Here is a 21,099-nt window from a genome sequence, read left to right on the forward strand (position 1 = left end):
GAGCTGGTACCTTCCTTCTGAAACTATTCCAATCAATAGAAAAACAGGGAATCCTCCCTAACTCATTTTATGAGGCCAACATCATCCTGATACCAAAGCCTGGCAGAGACACAACAAAAAAAGAGAATTTTAGACCAATATCCCTGATGAACATCGATGCAAAAATCCTCAATAAAATACTGGCAAACCGAATCCAGCAGCACATCAAAAAGCTTATCCACCATGATCAAGTGGGCTTCATCCCTGGGATGCAGGGCTGGTTCAACATACACAAATCAATAAACGTAATCCAGCATATAAACAGAACCAAAGACAAAAACCACATGATTATCTCAATACATGCAGAAAAGGCCTTTGACAAAATTCAACAGCCCTTCATGCTAAAAATGCTCAATAAATTCAGTATTGATGGAACGTATCTCAAAATCATAAGAGCTATTTATGACAAACCCACAGCCAATATCATATTGAATGGGCAAAAACTGGAAAAATTCCCTTTGGAAACTGGCACAAGACAGGGATGCCCTCTCTCACCACTCCTATTCAACATAGCATTGGAAGTTCTGGCTAGGGCAATCAGGCAAGAGAAAGAAATCAAGGGGATTCAGTTAGGAAAAGAAGAAGTCAAATTGTCCCTGTTTGCAGATGACATGATTGTATATTTAGAAAACCCCATTGTCTCAGCCCAAAATCTCCTTAAGCTGATAAGAAACTTCAGCAAAGTCTCAGGATACAAAATTAATGTGCAAAAATCACAAGCATTCTTATATACCAGTAACAGACAGACAGAGAGCCAAATCATGAATGAACTTCCATTCACAATTGCTTCAAAGAGAATAAAATACCTAGGAATCCAACGTACAAGGGATGTAAAGGACCTCTTCAAGGAGAACTAGAAACCACTGCTCAGTGAAATAAAAGAGGACACAAACAAATGGAAGAACATACCATGCTCATGGATAGGAAGAATCAATATCATGAAAATGGCCATACTGCCCAAGGTAATTTATAGATTCAATGCCATCCTCATCAAGCTACCAATGAATTTCTTCACAGAATTCGAAAAAACTACTTTAAAGTTCACATGGAACAAAAAAAGAGCCCGCATTGCCAAGACAATCCTAAGTCAAAAGAACAAAGCTGGAGGCATCATGCTACCTGACTTCAAACTATACTACAAGGTTATAGTAACCAAAACAGCATGGTACTGGTACCAAAACAGAGATATAGACCAATGGAACAGAACAGAGTCCTCAGAAATAATACCACACATCTACAGCCATCTGATCTTTGACAAACCTGAGAAAAACAAGAAATGGGGAAAGGATTCCCTATTTAATAAATGGTGCTGGGAAAATTGGCTAGCCATAAGTAGAAAACTGAAACTGGATCCTTTCCTTACTCCTTATACGAAAATTAATTCAAGATGGATTAGAGACTTAAATGTTAGACCTAATACCGTAAAAACCCTAGAGGAAAACCTAGGTAATACCATTCAGGACATACGCATGGACAAGGACTTCATGTCTAAAACACCAAAAGCAACGGCAACAAAAGCCACAATTGACAAATGGGATCTAATTAAACTAAGGAGCTTCTGCACAGCAAAAGAAACTACCATCAGCGTGAACAGGCAACCTACAGAATGGGAGAAAATTTTTGCAATCTACTCATCTGACAAAGGGCTAATATCCAGAACCTACAAAGAACTCAAACAAATTTACAGGAAAAAAACAAACAACCCCATCAAAAAGTGGGCAAAGGATATGAACAGACATTTCTCAAAAGAAGACATTCATACAGTCAACAGACACATGAAAAAATGCTCATCATCACTGGCCATCAGAGAAATGCAAATCAAAACCACAATGAGATACCATCTCACACCAGTTAGAATGGCGATCATTAAAAAGTCAGGAAACAACAGGTGCTGGAGAGGATGTGGAGAAATAGGAACACTTTTACACTGTTGGTGGGATTGTAAACTAGTTCAACCATTATGGAAAACAGTGTGGCGATTCCTCAAGGATCTAGAACTAGAAGTACCATATGACCCAGCCATCCCATTACTGGGTATATACCCAAAGGATTATAAATCATGTTGCTATAAAGACACATGCACACGTATGTTTACTGCGGCACTATTCACAATAGCAAAGACTTGGAATCAACCCAAATGTCCATCAGTGACAGACTGGATTAAGAAAATGTGGCACATATACACCATGGAATACTATGCAGCCATAAAAAAGGATGAGTGTGTGTCCTTTGTAGGGACATGGATGCAGCTGGAAACCATCATTCTCAGCAAACTATCGCAAGAACAGAAAACCAAACACCGCATGTTCTCACTCATAGGTGGGAACTGAACAATGAGATCACTTGGACTCGGGAAGGGGAACATCATACACGGGGGCCTATCATGTGGAGGGGGGAGGGGGGAGGGATTGCATTGGGAGTTATACCTGATGTAAATGACGAGTTGATGGGTGCTGACGAGTTGATGGGTGCAGCACACCAACATGGCACAAGTATACATATGTAACAAACCTGCACGTTGTGCACATGTACCCTAGAACTTAAAGTATAATAATAAAAAAAGAAAATAATAATAATAATAAATAATAATAATAATTTTAAAACAACCTGCAAAAGGGTGGGAACTCCCCTATGACAGCAGTCCCCAAAAGCTTCACACTCTTTCCGTAGCCTGCACTCGACCTCCAGAAATTCATCAACATTTCAAGTTCAAACTTCCTATCAGCTCATATAGCATCTGGTGGCTTCAGCCTGGGGTAAGCAAATGCCCTGGTCCTGTGTCTCTCTGCAGGTACTGTGTCTCTCTCCAGATTTCAGGATGGTCACCTGTCCTGTGATCTCAGTTCTCTGATGAGTTCGTGCAGTTGTTCATTTGCTTTCTGCCCAGGTTTTTTCTTGTGAGGTTAGGAGTTTCTTTTCAGTTCTTTTTATGTCCATGTTAAAACCAGAAGCCTTTTTATTTCTTTTTGATCTTAAAATCTTTTCTCCTTTTCCTCTCAAGCCATTATCTGTTGTTTTTATTTGCTCTTATGTTACTTCTAGTTTGTTTGTTTTTAGAGAGAGTCTCGATCTGTTGCCTAGGCTGGAATGCAGTGGCGCAATCATGGTTCACTGCAGCCTCAAACTCCTGGGCTCGAGTGATCCTTCCACCTCAGCCTCCCAAATAGTTGGGACTACAGGCACATGCCACCACACCCAGCTTCCTCCTAGTTTAGTCTGTATTTATGAAATGACTTTTTGTTTTGTTCCTAATTCTTTCTCAAATTCTATTCCCCATTTCTGATTTTTTCTCTTTCTGGTTTATGCTGTTCTTTCTTATCTTTTATAATTTCTTAATCTCTTTGAGCTCATTTGGCAATATTAGGATAGAATTTTCATCTGTTTTGCAGGCACATCTTTCTGGCATTCTCCCATTGTCTGTAGTGAGGTCATTCTGCTCTGTATTTTCTTTTTTCTTACAATAACTTTTTACGGGATTTCACTTCCATCTTTTTATATGACGTTAATTTTCTGGTATGTTTAGAAGGAAACCTCTTCTAAGTTCATGGTTATAGCTCCCTCTTCTGTTTCTGTGAAGAGCTCAAAATGATGGGAGCTCACTTTCAGAGACAGCCAGGTTCTGTTTTCTCTCACTTTTATATGAACTTTGTTTTTCCTTTATTTATATGTTCCCCCTACTCATGTTGGATTCTATTTCCAGTTTTTCCAGAGTGCCTATTTTGGCAGTTCATGGGACCCAGACGTTCCAGCCCTTTCAGAAGTATTCTTTATTTTTGTTTATGTTTTAAAAGTTCTATTAATAAGTTATAAAAATCTATATCTGACACACACGCATATACAGAGAGAGTGAAAGAATGAAAACACTCGAAGATTACATAATAAATGACTAATAAAGACTAACGGTGGGGTGGACACTGGGTAGATGGACTGTGATGGCAGGAAGCGTTCCACTGCCCTGTTTATTTGTTTGTTTGTTTGTTTTTGAGATGGAGTCTCGCTCTGTCGCCCAGGTTGGAGTGCAGTGGCGCAATCTTGGCTCACTGCAACCTCCGCCTCCGTTCAAGTGATTCTCCTGCCTCGGCCTCCCAAGTAGCAGAGATTACAGACGCCCACCACCACCCCTGGCTAATTTTTGCATTTTTAGTAGAAACAAGGTTTCACCAAGTTGGGCAGGCTGGTCTCAAACTCCTGACTTCAGGTGATCCGCCCACCTTGGCCTCCCAAAGTGCTGGGATTACAGGTGTGAGCCACTGTGCCTGGCCCACTGCACTCCTTTTCACCTTTGCTTCTGAAGCACATGCATATCACATATTCAAAAATTAAGTAATTCTTTAAAAATGTGCCCACATACTGGGTATATACCCAAAGGAAAAGAAATCATTCTACCAAAAAGACACATTGCAGCACTAGTCACGATAGCAAACACATGGAATCAGCCTAGATGCCCAACAACAGCAGATTGGATAAAGAAAATGTGTCAGATATACACCATGAAATACTACACAGTCATAAAAAAGAACACAATCATGTCCTTTGCAGCAACATGGATGCAGCTGGAGGCCATTATCCTAAGCAGATTAATACAGGAACAGAAAAAAAACAAAAAAAAATACTACATGTTCTCACTTATAAGTCGAGAAGGTAAACACTGAATACACATGAACGTAAAGATGGGAAAAATAGGAGAAGCACGCTTACTTTGCACACCGAACTCTGCGCTGTGGCCTCTGCTGTCTGCGTGAGGCTAGATGAACCTGGAAAGAAAATCCAGAAGGAGCGTCCAGAAAGGGAGGAAAGCCAGAGGAAAAGATGCTAGAACCATAGGAGAACGGCATGATTGACCTTCTAGATTATGAGCATGTAGAAGATGAAACTTTTCCTCCTTTCCTACCTTCAGCCTCTCCAGAGAGACAAGATGGTGAAGGAGCTGAACCTGATAAAGAATCAGGAAGTGGAGCACTTGTTCCTGTGCCTTCAAAGAGAGCAGTGAAAATAAATATATCCAAGCTGGATGCTCACAGATTAATTTCAGAGAGAGGGCTTCCAGCCTTAAGGCATGTATTTGATAGGGCAAAATTCAAAGGTAAAAGTCATGAGGCTGAAGACTTAAAGATGCTAATCAGACACATGGAACACTGGGCACATAGGCAATTCCCTAAACTGCAGTTTGAGGATTTTATTGACAGAGTTGAATACCTGAGAAATAAAAAGGAAATTCAGACCTGTTTAAAATGAATTTGGCTTGATCTCCCTATTTTACATGAATATGTTGTTAGCAATAATGATGAAGTTGGGGAAAATAATGGACATTGTGTAACTGCTGCTGTATTAGATCCCTTTCTGACAAACTCATCTGAAAGTGAGATGTTTGCTTCTGAGTCAAGTAGAAGCCTAACAGAAGAGCAACAACAAAGGATTGAGAGAAATAAACAACCGACCTCGGAAAGAAGGCAGGCAAAGCTGCTGAGTAATAGTCCCTAGGAAATGATAATGTTAATGAATACACCCAGGGTACAGACAATTGAACAGGTTAATACTGATGAAGATCAAAAGGAGGAGTCAAATGGATTACACAAAGACATTCTAGACTATGTAATGATGCTCCTGCCAATACTTTAAATGAAGAGAAGGATTTAAAATGAGAGGAAACACAGCTGGACCAGTCTTTTAAAAATGTGCAACAGTGGCCAGGTATGGTGGCTCAAGCCTTTAATCCCAGCACTGTGGGAGGCTGAGGTGGACAGATCACCTGAGGTCAGGAGTTCCAGACCAGCCTGACCAACATGGAGAAACCTCGTCTCTACTAAAAATACAAAATTAGCTGGGCGTGGTGGCACATGCCTATAATCCCAGCCACTCGGGAGGCTGAAGCAGGAGAATAGCTTGAACCTGGGAGGCAGAGGTTGCTGTGAGCCAAGATCGCACCATTGCACTCCAGCCTAGGCAACAAGAGTGAAACGCCATCTCAAAAAAAAAAAAAAAAAAAAAAAAAAAAGGCTGGGCGCAGTGACTCACGCCTGTAATCCCAGCACTTTGGGAGGCCGAGGCAGGCGGATCACGAGGTCAAGAGATTGAGACCATCCTGGCCAATATGGTGAAACCCTGTCTCTACTAAAAATACAAAAATTAGCTGGACATGATGGCACGTGCCTGTAGTCCCAGCTACTCGGGAGGCTGAGGCAGGAGAATGGCTTGAACCCAGGAGGCGGAGGTTGCAGTGAGCTGAGATCACACCACTGCACTCCAGCCTGGCTACAGAGACTCCGTCTCAAAAAAAAAAAAGCACTTTGGGAGGCCGAGACGGGCGGATCACGAGGTCAGGAGATCAAGACCATCCTGGCTAACCTGGTGAAACCCCGTCTCTACTAAAAAATACAAAAATCTAGCCGGGCGAGGTGGCGGGCGCCTGTAGTCCCAGCTACTCGGGAGTCTTGAGGCAGGAGAATGGCGTAAACCCGGGAGGCGGAGCTTGCAGTGAGCTGAGATCCGGCCACTGCACTCCAGCCCGGGCGACAGAGCGAGACTCCGCCTCAAAAAAAAAAAAAAAAAAAAAAAAAAGTACAACAGTAACTTGATGCTTCATCCAGAAATGTTACTGAAGCTAGATGGGTTTCCATTAAGAGAAAATGTATCTGTTAACTCCCCATTCTGCAAGCTTGGTGTTACTATGTATTTTTTCTCCTTTGAGTGAAAATCCTTAGGTAGTAAAACTTTTACAGATTAATATTTAAAATCTGGTAATCTGGTATTTATTTATAATTATGCCTGTCACTTTGGTTGTCTATTCTCTTTAGTGTTTGTTTTTATATAGATATGACTTCATAAATGATTATTAGGTAATAAGCAGTTTCTGCTGCTGGTCTGCCATTGAATGCCTTGTTTTCACTAAATTGGGAGATTTTGTTGTTTTTTACTGCTCCTTACAGAGCAGGACTAACCCATGGACAGTGTGCCCAGAGTAGGCTGGGTGAATTTTTTTTGTAGTTTTGTTTTTGTTTTTGTTTTTTGTATGAGATGGAGTCTTGCTCTGTCGCCCAGGCTGGAGTGCAGTGGTGCGATCTCAGCTCACTGCAACCTCTGCCTCCCGGGTTCAAGTGATTCTCCTGCCTCAGCCTCCCGAGTAGCTGGGATTACAGGCATGTGCCACCATGTCCGACTAATTTTTGTAAACCTGGGTGAAGTTTTAAGGTACACATATATACTGAATGTTAATGTCCATTTTTTAAAAGAAGTAAAAATAAAAATTATCTTGAAAACTAAAACAAACAAAAAAAGATGGGAAAAATAGACACTGGGAACCATTAGATGGGAGAGGGAGAGAGAAGGGCGTGGGCTGAAAAACCACCTGTTGGGTACTATGCTTACTGCCTGGGCGATATGATGATTGGGACCCCAAGCCTCAGTGTCATGCAATTTACCCATGTAACAAATCTGCGCATATACCCTTTGATCTATAATAAAAGTTGGAAAAAAATCCACAGTTTTTTCAGGATTTTTTTTTTTTTTTTTTTGAGACAGAGTCTCACTGTGTCTCACTGCACACCGAGGCTGGAGTGCAGTGGTGTGATGTCAGCTCACTGCAACCTTCACCTCTTGGGCTCAAGCAATCCTCCCACCTCATCCTCCTGAGTAGCTGGGACTACAGGCGCATGCCACCACGCCTGGCTAATACTTTTTGTAGAATGGGGTTTCGACTTGTTGCCAAGACTGGTCTCAAACTCCTGAGCTCAAGCAATCCACCTGCCTTGGTCTCCCAAAGTGCTGGGATTACAAGCATGAGCCACCATACCTGACCCTAAAATATCAGGATCTAATTGGGAAAAAAGAAACAAATACTACATGTTCTCACTTATAAGTGGGAGCTAAACATTGGATACGCACAGACATAAAGATGGGAACAATAGACACTGGGGTCTCCAAAAGGAGAGAGTGAGGGAAGGGGACAAAGGTTGAAAAACTACCTATTGTGGCTAGGTGCGGTGGCTCACGCCTGAAATCCCAGAACTTTGGGATGCCAAAGCGGGTGGATCACCTGAGGTCAGGAGTTCGAGACCAGCCTGGGCAACAGGCGAAACCCCGTCTCTACTGAAAATACAAAAATTAACCAGGGGTGGTGGCACATGCCTGTAGTCCCAGCTACTTGGGAGGCTAAGGCAGGAGAATCCCTTGAACCCAGGAGGCGGAGGTAACAGTGAGCTGAGATCACGCCACTGCACTCCAGCCTGGGCAACAGAGCAAGGCCCTGTCAAAATAAAAATAAAAAAAAAAGAAAGAAAAGAAAAAGGAAAAAAGAAAAACTACCTATTGGGTGCTATATTCATTATTCAGGTAACAGGTACAATAGAAGCCCAAACCTCAGCATCATGCAATATACATATGTAACAAACCTGTACATATACCACCTGAATCTAAAAATTTTTACAGTGCCAACATACTGTCATATGCTGCAGGTAGGAATGCAAAACAGTACATCTACAGAGGACAATTTGGTAACACCTGTTTAAATTACAAATGCACATCTACCTACCCCTTAACCCAGCAATTTCATTTCTGGGAATATGCAAAATGGCACATAAACAAGATTATTCATTACAGCATTTTGATAGCCAGAAACTGAAACCAATCCAAGACAAAATCAAGTAGGGTACATGCACACAAAGAAATGCTAATAAACTGTTAAAAAAACGGGGAAGCTCTCTATGTACTGATTTGTAATGATTTTCAGGATACATTGTTCATAAAAGCAAGAGACAGAAGGTGTAAAGAGTATGCTACCTTTTTAGCACATACCTGTAATCTGAGGCAGAAGAATTGCTTGAATTCAGGGGGCAGAGGTTGCAGTGAGCCAAATCATGCCACTCCACTCCAGCCTGGGTGACAGAGTGAGACTCCATCTCAAAAAAAAAAAAAAAAAAAAAAAGGAAGAAGAAGAGTATGCTACCTTTTGTGTAAGAAAGGGGGAAATGTGTATGGGTACTTGCTTTCAGATGCATAAAGAAAAATTCCGGATGAATACACATTGAACTAGCAAAGGTGATTACAGAAGAAAAGCCAACATCTTGGCCTGGAATATAAGCCCTTCTAGGATATGCCTTGAAAGTCAGACTGCCACTTCGGCATATGACATTGCACAAATTATGTTTCCACAGCTCCAACACAAGGATGATGATAGTACCCATCCTCATAGAGTTGTGAGGATTAAATGGATTAATCTACACTAAGTGAATAGTACACAGTTAACATTCAATACGCCAGGCGAGGTGGCTCATGCTTATAATCCTAGCACTTTGGGAGGCTGAGGCAGGAGGATCATTTGAGCTCAGGAGTTCCAGACCAGCCTAGGCAACATAGTAAGACTCTATCTCTACAAAAAAATTTTTAAAAATTAGCTGGGCATGGTGGCACATGCCTATGGTCCCAGCTACTCAGGAGGCTGAGGTGGGAGGCTCACTTAAGCCCAGCAGGTCAAGGTTGCAGTGAGCTGTGATTGTACCAGTGCACTCTAGCCTGGGCAACAGAGACCACGTCTGAAGAAAAAAAATCAATAAACATTAGCTAATTTATAGTCACTGGTATCTGGCTCTAGTCAACCTTTCCATCCATGTCCTCAACAGCTCCCCTACAGCTGTGGCTCTCAAGCCCAGCTGCAGATTATGATTACCTGGGGGACTTTTAAAATATACTGATACCAGGATTCCACTACCAGACCATATAAATTAGAATCATCTTGGAGGATGGGAGGGGAGTGGAGGCCAGGGATTGATATTTAATCCTTTTTTCTTTTTAAAATGTATTTATTTATTTATTGAGACAGGGTCTTACCGTATTGCCCAGGCTGGTCTTGAACTCCTGAGCTCAGGCAATCCTCCTGCCTCGGCCTCCACAAAGTGCTAGGATTACAGGCATAAGCCACCGTGCCAGGCTTTTTTTTTTTTTTTTTTTTTTCTTAATTTAAAGTAAGTGTATTAAGAAAGTAAAGAAATAAAAAAAAAGATATTTTGCCCAGGCACGGTGGCTCATGCTTGTAATCCCAGCACTCTGGGAGGTCGAGGCAGGTGGATCATTTGAGACCAGGAGTTCAAGACCAGCCTGGCCAATATGGCAAAACCTCATCTCTACTAAAAATACAAAAATTAGCCAGGTGTGGTGGCACATACCTGTAGTCCCAGTTACTCGGGAGGCTGAGGCAGGAGAATCAATTCAACCCGGTAGGTGTAGGTTGCAGTGAGACGAGATCACACCACTGCACTCCAGCCCGGGTGACAGAGCCAGACGCTGTCTCAAAAGAAAAAAAAAAAGATTTTTTAAAAAAGTGCCCCAGATAGGCTGGGTGTGGTGGCTCACGCCTGTAATCCCAGCACTTTGGGAGGCCGAGGCGGGTGGATCAGGAGGTCAGGAGATCGAGACCGTCTTGGCTAACACAGCGAAACCCCGTCTCCACTAAAAAATACAAAAAAATTAGCCAGGCGTGGTGGCGGGAGCCTGTAGTCCCAGCTACTCAGGAGGCTAAAGCAGGAGAATGGCGTGAACCTGGGAGGCTGAGCTTGCAGTGAGCCGAGATGGTGCCACTGCACTCCAGCCTGGGCGACAGAGCAAGACGCAGTCTCAAAAAAAAAAAAAAAAGGGCCCCAGATGACTGTGATCACTCCTACCAGAGGATCGATTCCTTCACTGTGTCTGACACATGTCAAACTTATCCTGCCTCCACATCTTTGCTCACACTTTTCTTTCTGCTCCTGCCCCTTCTTGGGAAGCCTTCTTCTCCATCCCACATCCCTGCCTGTTGAAATTCTACTCATCCTCCAAGACTCAGCTTAGATGCCTCCTCTCCATAAGGCTCTCCCTGCTTTCCCTATATTCCTCGCTTTGATGATGCCTGGCTGCCTACAGAGTCGAGCCAGGACTTCTGGGTATGGCACACAAGGCCCCCATCTTTCCAGCCTCATCACCAGCTTCTCCCCTGCCACATATGTGTTCCATGTGCTTCTACTACCCTAAACCTTTGCACATGTTCTTCCTAACTCCCAGCCTCAGCCATGCCCTTAACCAACTCCTACTCAACCTTCGAGACTTGGTTCACTCATGCAGCCCTCCTGTGAAGCCTACCCTGAGCCCCTCTGCCAGTCTTTCCAAGGTAGAGTTAGGTGTTCTCTGCTTTCTGTTCCTTGGACTTATCTCTAGCATTTAGCCCATTGAGTTAATTGTCTGTACCTATGTCCAGGTTGCCTGTTTGTCTGAGCTTCTTGAGGGCAAGGATTATGATTTTCTCATCTCTGTCTTCCTTCCCTATAGCACAGGCACAGCATAAAGGAAGTACTTAGAGTGTTTGCTGAATTCCGTTACTCTGTAGGGGTTTACTGGTATTCATTGTGAAAATTGTTGGTCTCTCCTTCAAGTCAAAGCCCCAATGACTGAACACAATAGTGTAAGACTAGTATGAACAACACTAAGGAAAACGGATTATCACCTCCTTCATTTTAGCCCATTTCTGTTGATAGAATCTAGGCCTAAGATCTCAATACCTTATTTACATCGTATTATCAAGCCAGCCTTCAAGGTGTAAGATCTTATTAATGTTAACAAGCCAGCTTTTGAGTTCCACCCCCTCAGCCAATTTACTGCCTGACAAATTGCTTTGCTTAGTCAATGACTTGCAACCCCACCTATATATTCAAACCAGCTGGGGAGCTTTTAAACATCCTCCTATTCAGTCCTCCCTCTAGGCCAATTATATTAGAATTTCTGGGGGTGGATGCCAGGCATCACGAGTTGGCGAAGCTCCCCAGGTGATCCCAATGAGTGGCCAAGGTTGAGCATGAAAATCACGGATAGATTTAAAGCTATACAGCTCCTTCAGCTGGTTCTGCCCCCTTTTCTTCCTTCCCTTGTCCACCCTTGCTTTCTACCCTCTTCTCCATGCTCCTTTCCTCTCCCTCCCACTTGCCTGCCCTCTGGTTACTCACACTTCTTGTCTTAATGATGCGACTCATGGTATTATCCAGATGGCACCCAAGCAGAGGAAACCACAGTGAGTGAGGAGTCAGAAGCCTGGGGCTCTGCCCCTTTGTGGTCTTCACTTCACTCTCTGGGTCTCAGATTCTTCTTGAGTCCTGAGGGGGTCATGACATTTGTTGTGAGGATCATAGAAAACAATGGACCCTGAAGTCCTTGAATGCTGGAGAGCACCATGTCAATTAAGAGATATATAGAGCTGTGTGTACAAATATAGACAACGTTGAATGATAAAAAGCAACCTGCAGGAGGGGCCCCACAGTGTCCATACGGGTCTAAGGTTTCAAGACACCCAAAACAAACCATATTATGTTCTTCAAATTACTAGAAAACATTTATGAATACATTCATATAAAATTGAAGGACAAAACATGCATGGGAATGAAAAACTCCAAATTCAGGACAAGGGAAACTGAGGGCTCACAGGGGATGCACCTTGGGGACCTGGGGAAGGGAACTGAGGGAGAGTCAACTGGATCTTTCATGCTTTATTTTTAAAAAATTAAATCTAGGCCAGGCGTGGTGGTTCACACCTATAATCCCAGCACTTTGGGAGGCCGAGGTGGGTACATCACCTGAGGTCAGGAGTTTGAGACTAACCTGGCCAACATGGTGAAACCCCGTCTCTACTAAAATTACAAAAATTAGCCGGCATGGTGGCAGGAACCTGTAATCCCAGCTACTTGGGAGGCTGAGGCAGGAGAATTGCTTGAACCTGGGAGGCAGATGTTGCAGTGAGCTGAGATCATGCCATTGCACTCCCGCCTGGGCAACATGAGTAAAACTCCGTGTCAAAAACAACAAAAAAATTAAATCCAAAGTAAACATGGCAAAACGTGAAGATCTGAGATAACTGGGAGTGTTTTATTTTCTATCATTCCCTCTGCACACTTGAAAAGAAGATAAAATATATACAATATAAATATAATAATATAAACTTTTTTTTTTTGAGATGGGGTCTTGCTCTGTCACCCAGGCTGGAGTGCAGTGGCACGATCTCAGCTCACTGCAACCTCCGCCTCCCGGGTTCAATTGATTCTCCTGCCTCAGTCTCCCAAGTAGGTGAGATTACAGGCACGCACCATCATGCCTGGCTAATTTTTGTATTTTTCGTGGAGACGATGTTTTGCCATGTTGTCCAGGCTGGTCTCAAACTTCTGAGCTCAAGCAATCCACCTACCTCAGCCTCCCAAAGTGCTGAGATTACAGGTGTGAGCCACCATGCCTGGCCTATAATATAAACATTTTTAAAGCAAAATAAATAAAAGGATTCTTATCATCTTGCCCTAGCTTAGTTCTGCTGTCCATCCTGGTATAGTGTCAGGAAAAGATAAATCTTGGAATTGACAGCTGCTCCAAATCCTTTCTGTAAGATAGAGATGCATAAATTGATAACTCAATGAATTTTTTCAAAAACTTGTCTGTTTCCTCTACCTGATTTTGGAGACATCACTGAGGACATTTTTGCATGTGCTGCACATATTAGTGCTTAATAAATGCTCTGTTGAAGAAATAAAAGGAGGCCAGGCATGGCGGCTCACGCTTGTAATCCTAGCACTTTGAGAGTCTGAGGTGGGCGGATCACTTGAGCTCAGGAGTTCGAGACCAGCCTGGCCAACATGGTGAAACCCCATCTCTACTAAAAATACAAAATCTAGCTGGGCATGGTGTGCATGCCTGTAATCCCAGCTATTTGGGAGGCTGAGGCATGAGAATCGCTTGGACCCAGGAGGCAGAGGTTTGCAGTGAGCCGAGATCACACCATTGCACTCCAGCCTGGGTGACAGAGCAAGACTGTCTCAAAAAAAAAAAAAAGAAAAAGAAAAGAAAAAGGAATGTGAGAGAGACTGAGGAAGGACTTGAGTGGGGAGAGAGAAGGGAACGCAGGAGGAAGAGGGGAAATAGGGGTTCAATTATCTGGATGAAGTCACTCTCAAATATCAGCGAGTACCTGAATATATCATTCTTTCCCTTGTACAGCTGTCACTGCAGTTTCTCCATGGAGGTGCTGAACATGCCCACTGAACAGCCACAGTGGGCCACGGTAATAAGGTAAAATAAACTCATTTTTCATGGCTTTCTTTTCTTAAGACAGCTGCCTCAGCTTTTTCAATAACCTCATAACTGGTCTGCTACCCTGGCAACTGCTAGCTCAGCGCCTGGCCCACAAGCCACAGCTAACCCATAGAACACCTTCATGCTATTTATTATTATTATTGGGGTTTTTTTTGAGACAGAGTCTCACTCTGTCACCCAGGCTGAAGTGCAGTGGCAAGATCTTGGCTCACTGCAACTTCTGCCTCCCGAGTTCGAGCAATTCTCCTGCCTCAACCCCCAGAGTAGCTGGGATTATAGGCGCACATACCACACCCGTCTAATTTTTGTATTTTTAGTAGAGGCAGGGTTTCACCATGTTGGCCAGGCTGGTTTTGAACCCTTGACCTCAATGATCCTCCCTCCTCAGCCTCCCAAAGTGCTGGGATTACAGGCATGAGCCACCGTGTCCAGCCCCTTCCATGCTATTTAGACAAAAATGCCTGTCTTAGTCTATTTGGGCTTCTATAACAACAACAACAACAACAGAAAAAAAACACAAGCTGGGTAGTTTATAAACAACCGAAATTCATTTCTCACAGCTCTGGAGGCTGTAAAGTCCAAGATCAAGGCACTGGCAGATTCAGTATCTGGTGAGGACCCACTTCCTAGTTCATAGATGAGACCTTCTTTCTGTGTCCTCTCCTGGTGGAAGGGGCAATTGAGCTCCTTTGGGCCTGTTTTATAAGAGCACTAATCCCACTCATGAAGGTGGAGCCCAGCTCCCAAGGGGTCCCATCTCCCAATAACATCACCTTGGAGGTTAGGATTTCAACTTATGAATTTGGTGGGGAGGGGGCACAAACATTCAGACCACAGCAGTGCCCCTCTGGGCAGATGCAGCCCCTCTGGCTCACAGTTTGCCTAGCTTGTGGTTATTGGGAAAAGGCAGCCTTTTCTGCTGACTGACATAGCCCTGTACCGGGATGCACTGTACAACTTGGTGAACATAGTACAGGTGCAATTTTAGGTCCCTGTCCTCATCCCTTCAGCACAAGCTGCCCTTATACAGTGCAAATTTGCACGAGTTTATGGGGTGGGCCTGCTGGCACATAGTCCTTGTGATCTGGCCTCTGAGTATCTCTAAGATCTCAGACTTCAATTGTCTCACCATCCCCTGCCTTCGTCTCACCCTGTTCACTGCTTTCCTTGAGTGCTACCCGTGCTCCAGGAAAACGGGCCTTCCCTCCTGCCCTGGCAAAAGACAGGCCTACTCCTGCCTCAGGGCTTTTCACTTGTTCTTCCCAGGCCTTTGTATTTCTGGATTCTCAGTTCACCAAAATAATCAATTCCTTCTCCCAACCTCCCTTGTCTTCAAATATCACTACCTGAAAGTCATTTACATGTTTACTGTTGGTTCCACACTCCCCCTCAAACTGTGCAAACTATGCAGGAATACTGCATTCAAACCCCTGCACTAAGACACTCGACTAAACTTTGTCATAGCTTCTAGTAGCCTAAGGCTACCGCTTGGGGGCAGCCCAACTCCCTTTTGAGTTCCAGTCTGAAAAAGCTCAGGGCTGTCAAAAGAGTGTTATCATTTGTCCTAGCCAACACCTGACAAGGATGGGTCCTGACCACCTTCTTCCTCAGCTCTAAGAAAAGTTTACCATTATGAGGCTGGGGCAGCTCATGCCTATAATCCCAGCACTTTGGGAGGCTGAGGGGGGCGGATCACGAGGTCAGGAGATGAAGACCATCCTGGCTAATACAGTGAAATCCCATCTCTACTAAAAATACAAAAAAAATTGGCTGGGTATGTGGCGGGCACCTGCAATCCCAGCTACTCGGGAGGCTGAGGCAGGAGAATGGAGTGAGCCCGGAGGCGGAGTTTGCAGTGAGCGGAGATCGCGCCACGGCACTCCAGCCTGGGTGACAGAGCGAGATCTCAAAAAACAAAAATAAGAAATAAAACTCCTAGTCATGGACCGGGTGCAATGGCTCACACCTGTAATCCCAGCATTTTGGGAGGCCGAAGTGGGCAGATCACCTGAGGTCAGGAGTTCAAGACCAGCCTGGCCAACGTGGTGAAACCCCATCTTTACTAAAAATACAAAAACGAGCCGTGTGTGGTTGTGCATGCCTATAATCCCAGCTACCTGGGAGGCTGATGCAGGAGAATCACTTGAACCTGGGAGGATGCAGTGAGCCGATATCGTGTCACTGCACTGCAGCCTGGGCAACAGAGTGAGACTCCATCTCTAAAAACCAAACCAAACAAAGCAAAACTCCTAGTCACCTCTGTGCAAATAAGAATGAAGCTCAGCTCTTTCCTCTACTGTCAGTAGTTACTGAATAAAATCGGTTTTTACCACTAACTAATGTTGGCTGTGTTTCTTTACCTTCACTCTCCTTCCAAGAGTTGCAGAAAGGGACCACGTCTGTTTTGTTCACTGCTGAGTCCTCCGTGCCTCTAAGAACACTCAGCATAATAAACATCTGAATTATCAAATAAATGTTTGTTAAAATGCATGTAGTGGGTCAGGCGCAGTGGCTCACGCCTGTAACCCCAATACTTTGGGAAGCCGAGGCGGGTGGATCACCTGAGGTCAGGAGTTCAAGACCAGCTTGGCCAACATGGCGAAACCTTGTCTCTACTAAAAATAAAAAAAAAAGTTAGCTGGGCGTGGTGACCCACGCCTGTAATCCCAGCTACTCGGGAGGCTGAGGCAGTAGAATTGCTGGAACCTGGGAGACAGAGGTTGCAGTGAGCTGAGATGGCGCCACTGCACTCCAATCTGGGCGACAGAGCGCAACTCCGTCTCAGAAAAAAAAAAAAAAAAAATGCACGTAGTGAAAGGCCCCAAGGCTGGAAGAGACCTTGGATCTTAGTCTCACCTTTTGTCTTGGTTAACTAATGTGTTGCCTGAGTCAGGCTGCTTCATCAACTTGGTCCAACTACTACTTGTGTGACCTAGGGCAAGATTAAAAAAAAAAAAAAAAAAAAAAAATTGTAGCCGGATGCAGTGGCTCACTCCTGTAATCCCAGCACTTTGGGAGGCCTAGGTGGGTGGATTGCTTGAGCCTAGGAGTTCAAGACTAGTCTGGAATACATGGTGAGACCCCTTCTTTACCAAAAAAAAAAAAAAAAAATTAGCCAGGCGTGGTGGCACACACCTGTGGTCCCAGCTCCTCTGGAAGCTGAGGCAGGAGGATCACTTGAACCTAGGAGGTCAAGGCTGCAAGTGAGGCAAAATTGTGCTACAGTACTCCAGCCTGGGCAACAGATCAAGACCCTGTCTCAAAAAAACCCAAAACATTTTTTGGGGTAGAGATGGGGTCTCGCTATGTCACCCAGGCTGGTCTTGAACTCCTGGTTTCAAGCGATCCTCCCACCTTCGCCTCCCTAAGTGTTGGGATTACAGGCATGTGCCACCTTGCCCGGCTGGGCAAGATATTTGACAAAGACTGTCTCCTTTGACCAAAACCTTAGGCTCCTTCATGTACTCTGCTTGACTAGGCCTGACCTGTCCCTGTAAGGGTCCTTATAAGGACTCTCTCTATCCTTGTTGAATCTAGTTTGAGCAAGAATCCTGCTAGGTCAATTTAGGGGAAATTTCCCACCCTTGGTGTCCGACTACCCTGGATTCTTATCATCCTGGCCTGCCTTCAACAATAATCCTATCAAGTCAGTTTAGCCAGAAACCCCTTGTCCTAGATGTTTCCTCTTAGTAATTTCCCATCCACTGACCCCACCCTGCTCCTTGGTTAGAAATCTCCACTTGTCATTGTTGGACTTAGAGTTGAGTCCAATCTTTCTCCCACTGCAAGACCCCATTGCAGTGGTCTGCATACCTGTCACCATGGCCTTGAATAAAGCCTGGCTCTACCATCTTTAACAAGTGTCATGAATAACATATTTCTTTAAAAATATGTAACCTCTCTTTGCCTCAGATTCCTCCCTCACAGGGTCATTTGGAAGACTGAAATAGTGTGAGAGCAGGTGCTTAGGAAATGAGTTTCAATCTTGACCTCTACTGGGTCTCTCTTATCTGTTCTCTTCCTCAGAGCAGTTTCACTTGTGTTCAAAACAGTGCAGACTCTGGAGCCAGAATGCCTGAGTATGAAGTCCTGCTTTGCTTCTGACTAGTTGTGAGACCTCGGGAAGTGGCTTAACTTTTCAGTACTCACTTTCTTCATCTGTAAAACGAGGAAGATGGTAAAGCCTACCTCATAGGGTTGTTGTGAGGATTAAGAGTAAATATGGCCGGGTGCGGCAGCTCAGCCCTCTAATCCCAGCACTTTCGGAGGCCAAGGTGGGAGGATCAGAAGGTCAGGAGATCGAGATCATCCTGGCCAACATGGTGAAACCCCGTCTCTACTAAAAATACAAAAACTAGCCGGGTGTAGGGGCACATGCCTGTAATCCCAGCTACTCGGGAGGCTGAGGCAGGAGAATCGCTTGAACCCAGGAGGTGGAGGTTGCAGTGAGCTGAGATCGTGCCACTATACTCCAGCCTGGCAACAGAGCGGGACTCCGTCTCAAAAAAAAAAAAAAAAAAAAAAAAAACCAAATAAAACAAAAAAGAGTTAATATGGGCCGGGTGCAGTGCCTCATGCCTGTAATCCCAGCACTTTGGGAGGCCGAGGCGGGTGAATCACCTGAGGTCAGGAGTTTGAGACCAGCTTGGCCAACATGGTGAAACCCTGCCTCTACTAAAAATACAAAAATTGACTGGGCACAGTGGCTCACACCTGTAATCCCAGCACTTTGTGAGGCCGAGAGGGGTGGATCACCTGTGGTCAGGAGTTCGAGACCAGCTTGGTCAACATGGCGAAACCCCATCTCTACTAAAAAAAATACAAAAAAAAAAAAAAAAAAAAATTAGCCGGGTTTGGTGGCACGCACCTGCAACTCCAGCTACTTGGGAGGCTGAGGCAGGAGAATTGCTTGAACCCAGGAAGCAGAGGTTGCAGTGAACTGAGATGGCGCCACTGCACTCCAGCCTGGGTGACAGAGTGAGACTCTGTCTCAAAAAAATAAAATAAATAAATAAATAAATAAGTAAGTAAGTAAATAAGAGTTAATATGCTCACAACAGATCCTGAGACATGGTATGTGAGTTAAACAGTACCACTGGGTATGAATGTTTCTCATTCATAAGAACCATTAGGTTTTAAGGTCCTTGAAGCCTCTTCAACTTCACATCTGCAGAAGGAGCAGCCAGAGGCTCCCTTTCCTTTCCTTACATGGGTCTGGGGTCAAGGTCATTAACTCAATCTCCCACTGTCTTAACTTCCTGAATGGTGTTCTGGAGTTATTCTTCTGGGTGCTTGCCAAGGCCCATCTGCGGGTCTTCCTCAGTCTCAGTGGTAGATGAGGAAGCAGTGGTTTCCCCAGGCCAGAGACATCTCCACAGCAGGTCCCTCAACCCCACCCTGCCCAATGGGCCCTCCTTTTCGACTCAGAGGCCCCCAGAATGTGGGGTGGGCCTTTGGAGCTGACTGAAGGACTCCAAGGGGATGGGGTAGGGCGTGGTTACCGTCCAAATTTAGCCTTTAGTCAGGGAAGGGGGTGGTGGAGGAGTGGATGGTTTGGGGACGACTGGACCTCAGACTGGGTCCCTTGTAAGGATGTGAGGGCAGGCTCAAGAGGGGTTTCCTCCGAGCCAAACACATTCACTCCCCTCCGTCTTCTGGTGTTGAGTCCCCGCCAGGGGACCACACAGGTGAGTCCAGGCGAAAGGAGCAACCACAACTGCCGGGCCACCTCTACTCCGCGCCAAACGAAACCGCCCCAGGGGCGCCGTACGTTACCGCCCTCTGTGACCTGTCGCTGTCACACACCGAGTGAGTGTAAGAAGACGAGACCTCGGGAGAAGGAGGGCGACAGCGGGCACCAACATACACAGGTCCTTCATCCATAGCTCCTAACAGCCACCCGCTATGGGCCGGGCCTCCGGCCTCCCAACTGCCAGCTCCACTGGAGACGCTCCAGTCGCACTGGGAGCGCCGTGTGAGCAAGACACGCATGCGCGGGCAGTACCTCCGCTGGCGAGCCGTCTGACCCCGCGGGGGACCTGGCAGGGGTGGGGAGCGCATGCGCAGATGCCGCGCACCGCTCCCAAAACACTGGGTATGGGTGGCAGCTAGACTCTGGACCTGTGGATCTCGGTGCCCGCTGTCGCCCTCCTTCTTCTCCCGGGTCTCATCTTCTCACGCTCACTCGGTCAGGTCTATAGTATAGCCTGGTACTGGAGTCTTAGTGTTAAGTCCTTCCGTTTAATCAGCAGTCCCTCTAATATAGAAAATGAATGAGTGAATAGCAAACATGGTAAATCTAATGTGACTTTGCTTAAAGCGGGTGAGGCCAGTACATCGCCACCCTACCCTTGGTTCCGGAGCAGGCGTCTTCTCTTCCTCACCTGGAAGTGGTGGGAAAAAAAGAACTTGTCTTCTGCCCGTGCCCGATCAGGGGCTCCCCACTGCACCCCACACCCACGCCTTTGGGACAGTCTCACACGGCGAAAGTGGCCTAGGGTGGAGGGCACGGCACTAAGCACGACCGTGACTACTGACTGACCGCTTTTTATAGCCCAGGCACCTTGGAGACATGATTCGTTTCGGATAAGTCAAGTATTCATATTCCCACTTCACAGTGGAGGAAATTGAGGCTGACCCCAAAGCTGCCCCTTTAGTGGGTGCGCGATCAAGACTTATCACATAAACTGCCTTTAACGGATGGCACCACCACCCCGCGGGTCCCCTACTTCTGGTTGTTGCCCAATCACACTGGCAGGGGTTTCACTGGCAGCTGCAGCCCCGCCCGGCTGACTCATCTTCCCCAATGCCATTTAATTCTGTTCCAAGTCTTTCCTAACTCGACCTTGGCAGGCGCAGAGCGGAAGGGATTATTGTCCTCCCGATTTGGGGCTGGGGGAGTTGGAAAACTAGTCTAACTCCTGGGCTGGAGAGCTAGGAAGCCCAAGAGGGCCAAGCCCTGGGTGTCTGCCT

The 21,099-nt window shown here is 45.4% G+C and overlaps 1 long non-coding RNA gene and 1 pseudogene across 2 annotated transcripts; one reads left to right on the plus strand and one right to left on the minus strand.

The window, feature by feature from the left end:
• Positions 1 to 4,848: 4,848 nt before the first annotated feature.
• LOC103232018 (TIMELESS-interacting protein pseudogene) lies at positions 4,849 to 5,933 on the plus strand (annotated as a pseudogene).
• A 2,802-nt stretch (positions 5,934 to 8,735) lies between these two features.
• LOC119622596 (uncharacterized) lies at positions 8,736 to 20,077 on the minus strand. 2 transcript variants are annotated; one of them, XR_012091845.1, is made up of 3 exons: positions 19,933 to 20,077; positions 10,197 to 10,314; positions 8,736 to 8,933 (listed from the first exon to the last, which is right to left on the minus strand). It is a non-coding gene; the product is annotated as an uncharacterized lncRNA (long non-coding RNA). The 2 variants fall into 2 exon arrangements; XR_012091846.1 differs by lacking the exon at positions 19,933 to 20,077 and adding an exon at positions 12,003 to 12,266.
• Positions 20,078 to 21,099: the final 1,022 nt, after the last annotated feature.

Source organism: Chlorocebus sabaeus, chromosome X (assembly GCF_047675955.1).
Source record: "Chlorocebus sabaeus isolate Y175 chromosome X, mChlSab1.0.hap1, whole genome shotgun sequence".
In the NCBI taxonomy this organism is placed as follows: Eukaryota; Metazoa; Chordata; class Mammalia; order Primates; family Cercopithecidae; genus Chlorocebus; species Chlorocebus sabaeus.